Source organism: Rhipicephalus microplus, chromosome 4 (genome assembly GCF_043290135.1).
Source record: "Rhipicephalus microplus isolate Deutch F79 chromosome 4, USDA_Rmic, whole genome shotgun sequence".
Lineage (NCBI taxonomy): Eukaryota > Metazoa > Arthropoda > Arachnida > Ixodida > Ixodidae > Rhipicephalus > Rhipicephalus microplus.
In genome coordinates, this window is record NC_134703.1 from 139,903,911 (window position 1) to 139,920,057 (window position 16,147).

Consider the following 16,147-nt stretch of genomic DNA (forward strand, 5'->3'; position numbering starts at 1 on the left):
TCCAATAAAGAAAGAGGTATTATACATAATGAGGGAATTAAGAATTCAAGTGCCATTAGGGAAAGTCCCCCAGAAATTCTTTCTCGTGAACCCGCAGGGTATTTGTGAAATTTCGGTGGGCACGTGTTTTGACATAAACGGTAGTAGGCGTACGTGGTGGCTGATGTCGCTTAACATTGGCTACGTGTCATCATAACGAGACAACGATGTCATTTAGCCTAAATTTAATGATGTTTTCGCCTATACATTGTCTACAACTTCACTGGACTCTGTTTTATTTTTTAACACGGTGCCGGTGTCCACTGCGCCTACGCTGACGTACTTTCATCACGTAAGTGACGTTGAAAGATATATACTAAGAGATTTAAAAAATAAACAGGTAGCAAGCATTTGTCGCATGGAATTGAACCAACCACTTCTCAGTTCTGAGCGCGTGGCGCTAACCACGCCACGGAGTGTTTTCTTTGTCTTAATTGGCACACATTCACACACCTTCCCACGACAGCAACTCCGGCATGCGGCTCATGATAACAAACTTTCATTTTCACAAGAGAATCCATCAATGCTAACACTCTTCCTTATACCAATTTCCGAAATACTTCCTGTAGTTTACTTCGAGACTCCGTAAATTATGAATTCACTGATTTAATATTTACATCACAGTTTGATACAGACATACGGTTTCTCTAAATGCTATGAAGGCCTAGCAGATAAAACATGTCATAAGGTAATATGCCTTGACCTGCAGTAAATACCGTACATTGTCTGGAGTGCTAACGGCTAGCCATTCATATACACCATACACTGGTGGCAGTCCTGAGAGCTTCGAAACTTTAGCACATTTTTTTTTTGTAATCAGTGACGAGATGGCGCGATGGGCTCGCCTAGGGCTAGGGAGCCCTCATGCGCACGCATTTCCGTTCTTTAGGGTGGTGTCAGTCTTTGATTCACCCTTTGCCACCGCCCGCTAAACGCAATTTTGCCAGTCCCCGTTTCCATGGCAACAAGCGTTCTTGCTCCGCCGCACTGCACCAGCTGCATGTTGGCGCGGGTGTAGAAGCTGTGATCAGCTGCGTTTGACTACTCCGTAAACCTAGCTTCCGCTACGACACCATCCTCGCGCTAAGCTCACCTACAAGAACTTTGGAGTGTAAATGCCAGGGTGCTGCATGCCGCATTGCCAAACCGTATGAAGACTGTTCTGCTTCCCGACTTGCTCCGGCCGACAAAAACGCTGTCCGTACGTACGTACGTACGTACGTACAGACAGACAGACAGACAGACAGACAGACAGACAGACAGACGGACGGACGGACGGACGGACATACGCGCGGACGAACGGATGGACGCCTGAACGGACGGATGGACGCCTGAACGGACTGAAGGAAGCTTCGCTCCACTCTTCATTTTCTCCGTGGATATGATTTGATTTATTTCCTGTTCTACAAAATGACGGCTTACTGTAGCAAACAACCCTCCGGCTTTCAAAACTTGCTTTATAAAAAACCCACCCCTTTCTCGTTAAAACCCACGCTACCTTCAATGTAGATGAGCGATTGCTGAGAATCAGCATGGTGTCCTGTCAAATATGGCGGTTTTCTTAGCCTGTTGTGAGCAACCATGATCAAACTTGTCACCACCCTAATAAACAGAGATGCACGCACATGAAAGCTGCCTAGTATCGGGAGTGCTCTAAAGGTCATCGCCTCCAAGAAGCGCCGCCTCCACAGAGCATGGCCTCTCATGTGCGTGCGCGTATCAAATACGTAATTGAGGAGAGGACGAAGGTCACATCGAACGTTGCCGCGGCCGCGTTTGCGAAAGGAGTACGCTGCTGACAAACGACGCAGGAAGAATTGTGACAGTTGTTCGCGCTTGTGCCGTGTATACATGTATATACTTGTTCACTCATTTCGGGTGTCTTTCTGTTTGAACAGCGCGCTTAAGTGTCGAGCTGTGACAGTTGTTTGTCCGCTCTCGTTTTGTGTGCGCTAATTTCATGCGTGCTTCCTAATAGAGGTGTGCGCTGGAAGTTTTGAGCTGCTTGCCGTTTTCAACGTGATTTTGCAATTTGTTGCTGTTGCTGAAACAATGCACAATAAACACTCATTTGCCTCCGTAAAGACTCGTTCCACTATCGCGTTATACCTATTTATATATAGAGGAATAAGCCACGTTTTTTCACCCCTCCCCGGGCTGCTAATGGCTATAGTGATCAACTGCTGACCCAAAGGTTGCGGGAGTGATTCCCGGTAGCCGCGGCTGCACTTTCGTTGCAAGTGAATGCCTCCATCACAGTGAGTCACATACCACCACTCACTCCCACGTGTTTGGACGCAAAGCGGTTATTTATCCTGGAACAGTTATCCTCGCTACTATTGTTTCTCTATGATTTCATCTCTATTCACACCCGTGCAGTTATACTTAGGTGAGCGTTAAAGGACCCTAGCTGTACGAAGTTTGAGGAGCCTTCCACTACAGCATCCTTCATAATCATATTTTGGGTTTAATATGTTTAACTCGAATACTATTCAGTATTTGTCAAGCCGCAACGTTGAAAACAAAAACAGGCATAACGAAAGTCACTCCATGGCCCTAACGGGTGAACCTAAATGGTTAAATCAGCTTTAGCAAGAAGTAACAAAGAAAAATGCGCGTCAGCGAAAATGATTTGTGGCTTTCGCTCCATGTGTCTGTTTGGCATTATCGCGTTTTCTAAATATGGCTATTCATCGTCCACGCTCACTAAAGTGACCCTGATACAGTTTTAGCGATTTTGACGAAACACATTTTGCTGGTAGACAAAGTCCTAAGGGTTATTTAAAGACTATGTTATCTGAGCTTTCTGCGTAAACTTCGAAATTTATTACGACGCTTTAAAGCTGCGAATTACTGCAGATCGGTGCAGATCGTTGCGATATTCCGGGCGCACAATGTGATCACCTTCGAGACTGCGCACAACCTGTCGGAGTGCCATCTTCGCAGTCTCGACTGGTTAAATCTCAAATTGTCGAACGCACCCGTCAGAGCTCTGCGACCGCCAGCGTGCCTCATGAGTTGAGTAAACCAGACAGAGAGGAGAAGCAAGGTATTATTTAATTGTTCGTAGTGGCCTTGGTACGTGGCGTGCCATTAAATTTGTGTCGCGAAATGTTTGATGATGCTCTAGCTCAAACGCTGACAAACGTTAAAACTCCTAGAATATTTCAGGATTCCTTTAAAAAGATCCATTGTCTCAATTCAGGAACTTCATCGGGTATAAACTAATGTCATGGTCGCGTTAGCGTGGAAATTTTGTTAGAAAATGGCGTTTCGTAATCGCAACGTGGAACCGAAAGTGAATGGTGCTAACATTTGTTGCGGAATAGTATCCCATGCCAGAAGTGTTACGAAAGAGCGCGGCTCAACCACGCAATGACGTCGTAAAGTATTCGTAATCCCATGACTTCCATAACACGCACATTCACAGTACCATATGACGCATGTATACGTCACATGCACTAGTTCGTTTAAACACACTCATTGCGAATTGTCACGTGGTTCTTTGTGTACTTCTCTAAGATGACTTGAAAGCGAATGTCATCTTTGTCTTGTGTTTAAGTGGGGAGCACGTTAGGTGCGCGGCTTGTCGTATATTCATCTCATGCGGCGTGATCACGCTAACAGTAAAGCGCTCCACACATGTCACAACGAGGCTGGCAGTGCTCAAACCTGGATTAAAGAATCGTGAGCTGCTCTTAAGCGTCGCCTTTAAGAGCAGGTCACGACATCGTAATCGGGCCTCATGCGCATCGTCTTCTAAACTGCTAACCTGCTTTGGCGCTGGGTGCATGCCTCAGCAGAGCCGCCAGGAAACGAATGGCTGTGCGTGTAACAGTGGTCGTTTTGAAGTATTATTTATGCCTATTGCAAGAGCAGTTTTATAGTGGCCACTGCACCATAATATTTCATTTTGCGAATCATCGAAGAACTACACGTAGGTAGGGTGATACATGAACCTGCGCAGCTGTTCTTTTCTTGATGGTTCTGATGCTGATTATACCTAAATATGTCTGAGCACTAGGTGGGTCATTAAACACTAATTCGTCGCCCGATTCACATTTATGGTGCCAGGCAAGATTTCGTAGTTTTGCCACGAAATTCGTGATGCGTTAAGGTTTCAATACAGTACGTTCACAAAGTCTTTTTTAATATATATAGCAGTTTCTACGTATCTCGCCATTTCTATATTCCCTGAATCTGTTTACCTACTGACATGCTCTCTTTTTTGTGTGGTCATGATGTACTACAGAAATACAAAAGGACATGTGCCATCAAGGAAGAAGAATAAAGGCCAGAACAGAAAAGGCGTCAATTCTGTCCTTAATTTTTTATTCTTTGATGGTACACATGGTTTTGTATTTCAATGTGCATATACGAAGAAAGCCAAGAAAAAGTTTGGTATGTTACATCTTGCGTTATTTCATGCAGGTCGAATGCTTATATTGCAAGCAGCTTAAACGTTCTTCTTAAAGGTACACACCTCCACTCTACTAGTGAACACGTGGCTCAATTAAAAATTGGTATGCATATGTGCCTGGGACTGTAAACCGCAACCAACCTTAGACGGTAAATTATTACTTATTTAATTTTCATCACACATCTTATTTATGGGATATTGAAAAGACAATAATTCGATATAACCCCCCTATCGCCATCATGACATTAGGTTCCTCCCTTTCAGAAAGAGCCCCACCAGTACTACGCTGTATGATCTCTCTATGTTATTATAACTTTATTCACTGAGGAAAAGTCGCATGATTGACAGACACGCCAAGTAACCACGATCGACGGGGTCTGTTTTTTTGAGAAGAAGCTGTTCAAGTGCACAGTTTCGTTGTAGTGTTTGACAGCACTTTGGAGTGGTTCTTAATTGTGGATGTTTATGTGTGTTTGCCTGACTTGATGCACCTCGCACTGTTTGAGAAAATGAGCGTGCTATGTATGCTAAAGAAAATTCACTGTGATAAATTAGGTTGCGCGTGGGTCGAAACGATTGCAGATGATGGTTCCATGTATTAGAAACAAAAAAAAACACTTGGCTCTGTGGTCCAACACCTGTTTGCAAGCCGACGGCCCAGGTTCAATTTCCTCTCGGACCCAGAAATTTTAGGGGTGAAGCTCCTAAGGGTGTGGATTCCCTCTTCTCTAGTAGTAGAACTAGTAGTAGTGGTAGTAGTAGTGATAGTAGTAGTGGTAGTAGTAGTGGTAGTAGCAGTAGTAGTGGTAGTAGTAGTGGTAGTAGCAGTAGTAGTAGTAGTAGTAGTAGTAGTAGTAGTAGTAGAAGTAGTAGTAGTAGTAGTAGTAGTAGTAGTAGTAGTAGTAGTAGTAGTAGCAGTTGTTGTTGGCACAGACAGACAGACAGATGGACGGACGAAAGGCCGCTTCGCCTCACCCATAATAACTCACTCTGTGGTTATGCTGGGATTTTTTATCATGCATTGTAATAACATAGTTCTCTATCTTTCGTTCACGTACACGATGACGATTTTTCACTCACAGTCAACGACGCCGACACCGATGCCAAAATTTCTGCGAAATGAGCTCTCTAACGCAATCATGTTAAGAAAGGCAGAACTAGATGGAAATGGTTCTCTTTATGTAACGTGTGTGTTTATCGCTCTTCAAAATATTGTTGAGGTGGCTCGAATTTCCGTTAATTCAGACTTTTTGTAAACCTGCTCACTAAGTCTGTACCATTATTTTGGACCTTAATTTCGTATTGATTTGCGATAGTTTTGCTTGCAACATAAATAACTGTCACTTCATGTCATGAGTCGTTTGCGTCTCATACAATTGTTAAATCCGTTTCCCAACTACGATAAAAAAAGCGGAGCCATTAGTTTAAGCAGAAAGCTAAGGGCAGTTGTATCCTTGAAACATTTCATCAATTCTATGAATTAAAGCGTAAGCGATTGAATAGACAGCCTCATGACGACGAGATCATCAAAACGATTTCGTAAATCAAGACATTTCTTAGGCCTGGAGTAACTTTTGTATTATCTCGTAAATCTTCTTTGGTGCACGCCAGCATGAAAACCTTTCAAATTGCGCTCTTTAAAAGGAGCACTTAGTTAACTCAGCTTGCTGGTAGTTTCAGCAAGTTTACACGACGTATTGAGTTGGTAGCGATAATAAGGCTCAAAAATATATTTGCAACATTAAATATAGAGAAACTTCAACGGTGTCATGGCGATAAAAGAATATTGAAACTAGTAGTCAAAATCTCGTAATCTGTTTGCGTTACCTCGCACGTGTGTAACAAATATATGCGGTGTTTATTTTTCTTACTCTTGAATTAGCGCCTTCAAAATAATGGCCTAAAAATTTTCCCATTCTCTAGTTAAAGGCAAGTGTATCATTTCATATAGGCCTCTTCTATATTTGTAAATAGCGGTAGGCGCCGTCGATATATTTACGTGCTTGTATACTGACGTCGCGGTGCGTAGACTCCATCCAACCCAAAGTTCCACGCTGCCCTGTATGATCACGCGATCACAGAAGGCGGGGGCAATAGAGCTTCACAAAATTAACTGGAGGAAACTCGGGCGCTGAGATCGTTCAACGACGATGAGCATGCTGGGTAGTACATGGATTTACCTAGTCTTCGTGCTTATGGGCCTCGAACTGCACTTGTGGAGTCGTCTATTCTTGTGTTCTTGCGTTTCTTTCAAATAAAAAAAAAACGAATCATTGCGAACCTCATGAGCCGATATTATTGGTGAACTGGAACTGCTGAAAATTCGCTGATTTCCAACTTGCGACAAAGCTCAGAACCACGCAAAGCCAAACAAAGCCCAAAGAACAAAGTTTAGACAAAGTCGTGTACTACCAATCATTCTCTCACTGACTGAAGCACCATGCACTGTAGCTACCATAGACGCTAGTGTCAGAGTTACCTCTGGTGTACTTATACGGAATTTTATGGCGGTGGCGAGCTTCGGACTCGGCGGAGCATGCGCACCGCGACGTCGCTACAAGCACCTCAGTATGTGGACGGCACGTACCACTGTATGCGAACATGGATATATACTTCTGCAGAACCTCTTTCTTTTACGATAAATAGCCAGACTTTTCTGAAGCGTAAATCCTCGACTAAGAAAGAAAAGCAGGAACAGAGCGGGTCTATGTGAGCTTTACTGAACATTTGTGTTTAAAAAGAGTGGTGAACGATTTAGAGTACTTGGTACTTTACTATGGGAAAGCGTAAAGCCGTCCCGTAAAGGAAATTACCTGAAACGTTCATTTCCTGTGTTTAGAAAAAAAAACTGTTCATCAATTTTCAGTACTTGGTACTCTACTATGGGTGAGCATAAAACCGTCCCGTGAGAAAAGCTTATTCAAGGAACATTTCCTACTGATACATTGTACAGTATACCAGCTATGTGAAGCGTACATGTATAATATGCAACATTACGCGTATATAACTTACATCCACCGTAGAAGGTCCGCTGTTTCCCGGCGATTTCAATCCTGCAAACTGCAGTTGTTCATGTGGGTGCCTGTTGTTCTACACGGAACAGTATGGCAATCTTCCTTTTGGTCTGACTTTTTGTTTGTATACAAATTTAACCAGAGATATTTCGCTGTGACTTCATTCAGGTAACCGCAGACGCGAGCGATGGGTGAAACCCGTGACATTTTCTATCACGTAGTCTGCTTGTCCAACAGCGGTCTCATTCGCAAGGTTTGAACGCGAGAAGGCTCGGTGTACAGCTCATTTGTTCCAACCAGTTTTTTTCCACTTAATTCATCAGTCAACTTTTTTTGCAACGTCATCTTAGCCTATCTTCCACGCGATATATATACGCGAAGACGTCAACTAAACGAGAATGTTACTTTTACGTGATGTCAAACTATATATATATATATATATATATATATATATATATATATATATATATATATATCATGCTTTTGTTTTTATAGTACTCTTGCCTCTTGCTGTAGGTATTTTTTTTGTCAGGTCACACACACACATACTCCATCTATTCACCACGAAGGACACTACAGAACTTATAAGACTCTCACATTTAACTTCTCAGAGGCGTGTAAGCGTACAACGTCTTCATTCTTCCGAACAAAAATAAATTTTTCTTTGAATCACTATGAATGTTCATATTACGAAAGGAATAGGAGGTAAGACATAACTGGAATGATTAGTGCACTCAGCTAACCATAATCGTTTGCTTGCTTCGCATGTTAATTGATACTATGTCTGAAGCTTCAAACTTCTCTTATTCATCACTTTGCTAAGAATGTGGGATAATAAACCGCCGAATAGTTCTTGTTAGTCATATTAGCGGTCGACACTCTTTTTTTTTGCGTGCAATCAGCATGCTGTCTGGCTGTACAAGGCTTCCTTTTATACATACGCAACATTGCTTTATCGTTTCCTCTTAACCGAGGAGACTACGAACAACGTTGGGGTCTCCACTTGATGTAAAGTTATGCACACAGCGATTACACTTTGGCTCAATGTAGGTGCATGATGCTTTACCAACTTTCATGCCAAAAAGTGATTCGGCCACCGCTTATAAATATTCTACCATACCCCTGCTCTACATTTTTGTGCTTACAAGTACATATATATGTTTACTACCTCTTTCTTTCCTTTATCATTCTTCTTATCTATGTTTAATCTGTTTCTTCCCCTCTGAAAAAGCCGGCAAGAGTCGTGACTCTCTCAGTAACGGTCGCCAGTCTGCTCCTCCCCCCCCCCCCCAAGCTGTCCATATATCATTGTGCGGACATTTCTGAGTCCAACAACTATGTGTATGTGCGATGGAGTACGTTTCCGTTTGATGTTCAAACATTGTTGAACGATCATTTATCGCTTATCCTCTTTCCTCCCTTTCTACCACCCTGTAAATTATCTACACCTCAGTTCACTCTGAGATTGAAAAGGGAGAATACTTTGAAAACGAAATCTAATGCAAGAGTGCAGACAAGTGAGTGGGAAAGGTGATATTGTCTTCAATGACAAAAATTAACCAACGCTTGAAATTACTGAAACCTTGCTCATGAAAAGATGTGCAGATGATTGCGTAAGCCATCCATCGATTCTACCAATATAGACAAGTGATTTCGCTTTTATGTGCTACTGCTTACGAAAGAAACTAAGTTGTGAGCTTCTTTCACCGCTTTGCCTTCTGTACACCTATTTTATTATTGTGATAAGTGAGAATCCTCTTTAATGATGCTGCTGTCTTATTCTTCGGGGAGGTGGGACCAGTCAAGCGGCTATATGCAACTTTTATGCCACCATCCTTGCTGTTTAGGCTTGTTTTGAATCTATGTAGCAATAAAGTTCACTTCACTTCACTTTTTATTTATTTATTGCTTCATGACATAGATATCTTTTCTACGCAAAGATAATTTTCCGTTAGCATGATGTATATAAATTTCGTAATACTTCGGGCATGCACTCTTGAGCTAGCCTATGTTGATATTTATGAGCGCTTCCTTTTCACCGAGAAACTGAGTTGTGAGTTTGAGATTTTTTCGTTTTCTTTGCTCTAGCATTTGTCTATTATGCACGTGCTTGAAATTTTCCTCAAATGGGGGAAAAATGCCTGCATGCAGTACAGTGGCACAGCCGTCGCCAGCTTGTAAACGTCGACTCAAATTTACGTGTTTGTACACAATGCGAAACTTGTGACACTCATCTTCGATTTCTTAGCTTCCGGTGGACCCATTGCGTAAGGCGAACTTCCCGTTTACAGGCTCATGACTGCAGCGTATATTGTATTCCGTCATTACGTAATCAGCTACATAAAAGATTTTGTTAAAGGCAAGAAAACATTTCTACGATATCTTATGACGGGCCCACCCAGGTGTTCGAATGTCATCTAATTCGAATGTCATCGGTTCTATCTCAGCCGCGATGGTCGCATGTCGACAGGGGCGAAATGGAAGAGGCCCATGTACCATGCCATGTCAGCGCACGTTAGAGAACACCCGGAATTCCTGGTGCCCTCCACTACGGCGTCTCTCAAAATCATATCGTGATATTGGGTTTTTAAACCCCCGATAATATTACTATATCTTATGATCGAAATTAGCAACAACGAATGTCGTTGCAGAGTTGTAAAGTTTTGCGCTGCCCAATAGGTTCTAAAGGAATTCTGCGCTATAACCCTTGAAATACACTTTTTTTAAAGACGATAGCTCTTCTTAGGGACCTTCGACGTAAAAGCTTTGGTCGGTCTGTCTGTCTGTACATTTGTCTGTTTGTCCGCCCCAACGATACTTCAAACGGCGCCAAACGGCCAACGCCATCCGCAGCGTCCACCAGTATTGTTCAAAGTTTACGCGCTCGTAGTTGTGCGATTGTCAATTAAAAAGCAATTATTGCGCATATCTGAGGCACCACAACAACGCTTCGATGTTTTCTATGTCTGCCTTCACACTAGAAGAGGCACACACAAGTAACTCTAATGAATGTAGCGTTTAATCGCGCTGCGCTGACAGTGCAACGGGATGCTCAAAAAGGTGTTTCCAACGCTTTGCTATGACGTCCCGGTGGTGGCACCTGCCCGTCGCTTCGCGTTCTACACCTTATCACCTAGGAGACTGGCACGCACCTTTCTCCGCGGGCTGCACGCCTTCGTTTTCGAAGATAACTGCCAGATGAAAATTGTGTCTAACGTGCGCTCGTTCGCCTCCGCCACACGCTTGAGGCACTCTAACGTGGCGCCTCCAGAATACTATTCACTGATTTTCTCGCGCAGAACATTAAATAAACGTTTTTTCCACTCTCTCCAGACGCAATACTATCGTCTTTAGACGACATTTACTGTGTAACATGTACATTCGGGCCAATTTGTTTTTTAGCAAGCAGCCACTAAAATCAATGTCGTCAGATGGCTAAATTAGAAGGTAGCTGCGCCTGATACAGCGTACAGTTTGAGCTCATCCCCTCGTGCGCTTCGTTAATAACTGTGACTTTTTAATTTAGTAATGCCTCGCGTTATCACAGCACTAAGCTTGGACGGCATTACACATAAAAAAGTGATTGGCGGTGGTTAGCGATCCATCAGCGCTCACTGTATTCGAGTAAACAGTCAAGGTAAACACGCAGCAGGTTGGGTGGTCCGTAGAACGTACGAGATGCGGGCAACTTGGAATTATATACCTTTAGGCTATGAGCAAAGTAGAAGCCAGCCATTTAAAGTTAATCTTAAGACGCATCGTAGGATCAATCAGAAAAGATTGATTCTCGATTTTGTTTTCTAGCACTTCATAATATGCAACCTACACTTCGTGCTTACGTTATAACGTACCCACATTTCTTCAAGCTTTCACTGTGATATGAGTGCGTGTAATTTCTCAGACAACGTGCCCCTGAGCATGTATTGTGCACGTTTCAGGAGCTGCTGATTTTCGGCTGCCTCGTAGCATGCGAGTTTTCCAGCCGGTTCGATAGTCGCGTATTACACTAAAAATTACGAGTCTTGCCTTCATAGCATTGATTGATTTGTAGGGTTTAACGTCCCAAAACCACCATATGAATATGAGAGACGCCGTAGTGGAGGGCTCCGGAAATTTTGACCACCTGGGGTTCTTTAACGTGCACCCAAATCTGAGCACACGGGCCTCGACATTTCCGCCTCCATCGGAAATGCAGCCGCCGCAGCCGGGATATGAACCCGCGACCTGCGGGTCAGCAGCCGAGTACCTTAGCCACTAGACCACCGTGGCAGGTCTTGCCTTCATAGCAGTCAAGCTGCGTTATTAACCGGTGTGAAGTGTTTGTGCACTGCAAATATTGCTCCTTCGTCGTGCAACTCCACCACCGTTTTATGAAATCAAACGGGCTTTTGTGAAAACGACCACAAAATTTCGCTCATTAGGAAAGCTCAGTTCTTTTGGTGAATATAAATTCGAAACATAATATTTTATGTCGCTAATTGCAGAAGAGCTCTGTGCGTGGCAGTAAATAAACTCTCGTACGCATACGTTACTGTATTGTTCATAAAACACGCAATTATGAGTTATGGGAGTTTCGGGTCATCTTTAATGCGTTCGCAGCAAGATCTCTTGTCATTACAGCGTAGACTTCCAAGCTGGAATAATGAGCCACAAGATCTTTTCGAGCTCCGCGCGGTGGCATAATTATGTTCGCCGAGTCGCAGGGAAAGCATTCACTAATATATAAATTGTGTTTTCCCAGAAATGCTATCGTAGAACAATCTTTGGGGCCTTTTAAATGAATATTTCTGAAAGTTATACTGGCAATGTTGTTCGTTTTTAGTTTTATTGGCACGTATCTTTTCATCTTTTATTCCTACTAATGGACAGTCTTCAGAGCTTTGAGCGCAACATCAAACGCCAAAACTAAAAGAAACTTTTTTGTTCTTAATGTCGCAATTAACAAAAAATTTTCCGACGCAGACTTTTTTGTCGGCTTAACACCCCAAAAAACTGATGGACGTCGTAATATGGCTCCTCAGAGAAGCCCAGTAAAAAGAAAAAAAATCTGGTTAGCCAGAATTTTTATTATGGCTGAGCTACAGAATCGCTATACCTCTGTCCAGAAATCTTAGTGGAAAACTCTATCAAACGTTGAATTCAATGCTGAAGAAATTATGTAGGGTCGGATTGTGCTGTAACGTAGTTCTGAAACGCTAACTTCACAGTGTATGTACTTTTTGCAAAAAAAAAAAGAAACCCTATTTGAGCATATTTTAGTGCTTACTTGTAATTTCATCACCGCGGTAAACTTACAATCTCGCATGCACGTTGACTGAAGAAAAGTGTATGAAAAATTACTGCGGAACCTAGTCGCCGCTAGACTATCGGGAATGCCTTGAAGCCCAATGTGCAGTTTCTCTTTCTTGAACGTCAGCAGTGATGACGCGCATTTTGCAACAGTACCAAGCCGCTTAAAACATGCTTTTTCTGGTTAACAACCAAATAAAACTCGCCAATCTTTTTTTTTTCTGCCGCACTAGATTTTCACCACAACATCAGTAATGAAAGCGTAAGTTTTTTTAAGGGGCAACGCACACAGCTGTGCCGACGTCCTTTCTCCCGAATGGTTGTCGTTGTTCAACTAGGTTAAAACATATAAGCACGTTTAAATGTATCTCTGCATTATTAAACTTTTTATAAGCACATTAAAGTAGGAGAAAATGGTCGCTCTAACTATGTGCCGGTAAAGTACTTTAAAATGTGCAAATATGAAACATTGCCGCAGGAGTAACGAACTCTGCATATTTTACAAGCAGCCCCAAGCTACAGCAACTGAGTTGATCCTATAGATGCGGTCCTGCTACAAATGTCAGTGCAATGTTCTGCGCAATCTCATCCGTGACATTCCATCAACTTGGAAAGCGGCTCGTGTCGATGCATGAAAGGTTTACGGAAGCAACGTCTTGGATAGACTCTATCCCTACAGTTTTATTTAACTTCTAAAGAATTTGTTTTACTCCCCACCACAGCCGCATGCAAGGAAACAGGTTGACACCAACCTCTTCACGTGGAAAAGAGGTCTCCTGCCACGGACCAGGAACCACGCACCGCTCCTGGCTCCAGGAGTTGTTCAAACAGTACGGGCACAATGTTCACCGGTGATGGCGATCAAAAATTTACCGACACCGCAGCACTAGTCGGCTGGCAGAGCAGTTTCTTCTGCCCCACGAAATTGACCACTCAATCGGGCCTCTCTGATTCTCCTCTTCGAACAGCCTGCGTGGCGTAGCTGGAACACCTGGCGTCCTCGACTTGAATGGTCGCGAGACAGAGAGACAGCGCGTCTTCTCGATTGCTCCAGCGTGTCTTTTGTCAGAAGCACGCTCTCAGATCGTCAGCACACGGGCAAACATGAGTAAACTAGCCGGAGAAGCCCCGGCCGCGATATGGCCAACCGAAAACGCCGCGCGCTTTTCCGGCGACGAGCGCGACCGCTCGAGCTCTCCTCGCTCCAAGAGCGCCGGCGACAGTGTAGCGCCTTCCACTCGCTGGTACACGAGTAGCGGACCCGACTACTACCACGCGTTCCTCTCTCTCTCTCCTTCATTCTGGGATTCGCCCTCTCCCACCGGAGCGCACCCACCCCACAGTCGGCGCTGCCGATCGTGTCCGCGGATTCTGCGGTGCGCGCACCCTTCTCACCCACTCCTTCCCCTTTTTGGGACACTGTGCTGGCCGCACCGCCGCCCTGGTGTCAGCCTCGCGAATCGCCCCGGTCCGTGATCGCTGTGCCTGCAGTTGGCTCCCCTCCTCCGCCGGTCTCCTCCCACCAACCCCTGTTCTTCTCGACCTATCTCTTTTTTCCGAGACGCGCTCGCGCGCGTTCGCCTGACGCCACGGAACACAAGACGGCACACGGCGCAGCGCGTCAGGATCGGTGGCCGCACCTGTATCGGCTCGCCTCTGGAGCTTCCTTTCCTTTCGACTCGCTTCGCTAACGCAGCCTTCTTTTCTTCTGTTTTCTTTTCTCCAAAGCTACTTCAACTTTTCTTTGCACAGTACTTACCTCTCAGGTGGGCTGGAGAGAAAAAAAGTGAGAGTGGGCTATGAAAAAGAGAAGGAATCATAAAGGGAGCCAAGTGTCTGGAAAGACGCGTGGAAGGGGAGGGGGGAGCTTTTTCTCCGTTGATTGTGTGTGTGTGTGTGCGTATGTCTCTTATCTGCGGCGCTGTACGGGAGGCAGGGCCGTGATAAACGGTTTATAGGCCGAAACCAAGCGTCCTGCTTTGAACGAGACAACTCTCCACCACGGCTTCACTTTCTATATTCTAGAGCTTTCGACCGGCGCCTCTTTTCCCGTTTTCCTTGTTTTGTTTTTTCTACCCCTTGGATCGTTTCTTTAACGGTTGGCCGACGCGGCGGCGACTTCGCAAATGTGCGTATGTAGCCATACCTATCCGAGCACTCACCCGCTCCCTTTATTTTTGGATTCTCTTGCTTTTCTGAGTCCTCTTGCTTCTTCCTGCCATTCCGCGTTGCTTTATTTTATAGATTGAATTTTTACCCCGTGGTGTCTGCTCACTGCTTGTTTACTTCGCGAAACGCACAGAAATATACAAAGATGCAGGGAGCACGGTTGCCAAGTTTTGGGGGCGAGAAAGCGGTGCGTGTCGCTTTGGAAGCTTGCAAACCTACGGAAGTTGGCTTCGGTGCGCGTTTCGCGCCGATTCGTCCCAGCTACGCTGTTCGGGCGATAAGCGAACAGGAGCGGGAGTGGCGTGGCCATGGGTACCGGTTGAGATTTACTGATTTTAGCAGTTAATATTTTTGGTCCCGAGTAAAGTGTCGGATAGAGTAAAACGCCTGTGTTTTTGCGTCTACGTAAATTGGTAAAGTCTGCTGGTGTTTTCGCGCGTTTCTTGTTTGGGGCAAAACATCACAACAAATAGCGTTTGCTTTTTCTTTTTCGTATTGCTTCGAGCTCCTACGTGTGGAAGGGCTCCCCTTCCCCTGTAGGCTTTTAGAAAGATGAGAGTACACAAGAGAGAACTACTCTTCTAGCTCTGTCAGAGTTTTGAATTTTTTTTAGGTTCGCAAATTTCTAGAGTTGTTAGCTGCGGACAGTAACTGAAAAGCGGTGACTACGGATGTACCAAAATTTAAAAGAGATCAAACATAGAGTCGCGATATATCTAACCAACTGTGGTCATAACAAATTATTAAAGCGGAAAACGAGTAGATACTTGTGATAAGTGTTTTAAAATGTGACCAAAAATTCACAGCATATCCACGTGCTCAATGATGACGAGTGGGGCGAAGCAGGCGTACGGACGGACGCATGGACGTACGCATGAACGGATGTGTGCACGGAAGGACGCACGGAAGCATGGACGGCTTGACGGACGCTTCACCCCAATCATCTTCATTCACTCCGTGGATATACTGTGACACCGTTTTTATTGACATGCAATGCAACTGGTTACTTCGACGACTGCCATGACATGGCACACACGACCCGAAGCGTAAGGAGCTTCGTCCCTTAAAAAAAAAATGGCAGCATATCCACGGAGTGAATGATGGGGAGTGGGGCGAAGCATTCGTCCGTCTATTCGCTCTTGCTTCCGTCCTTTCCTGCGTACGTCTGTGTAACCGTCCATGCGTCCATCCACCCGTCCGTGCGTGCGTCTGTTCG

The 16,147-nt window shown here is 44.4% G+C and overlaps 1 protein-coding gene across 1 annotated transcript in view; it reads right to left on the bottom strand.

The window, feature by feature from the left end:
• LOC119172377 (uncharacterized) overlaps window positions 1-13,784 on the bottom strand; it is a 240,533-nt gene extending 226,749 nt beyond the window's left edge. Inside the window, exon 1 of the mRNA XM_037423443.2 lies at window positions 13,515-13,784. The gene's annotated coding sequence lies outside the window, so the exon portion shown is untranslated. The remainder of the gene's footprint in view (window positions 1-13,514) is intronic.
• Window positions 13,785-16,147: the final 2,363 nt, after the last annotated feature.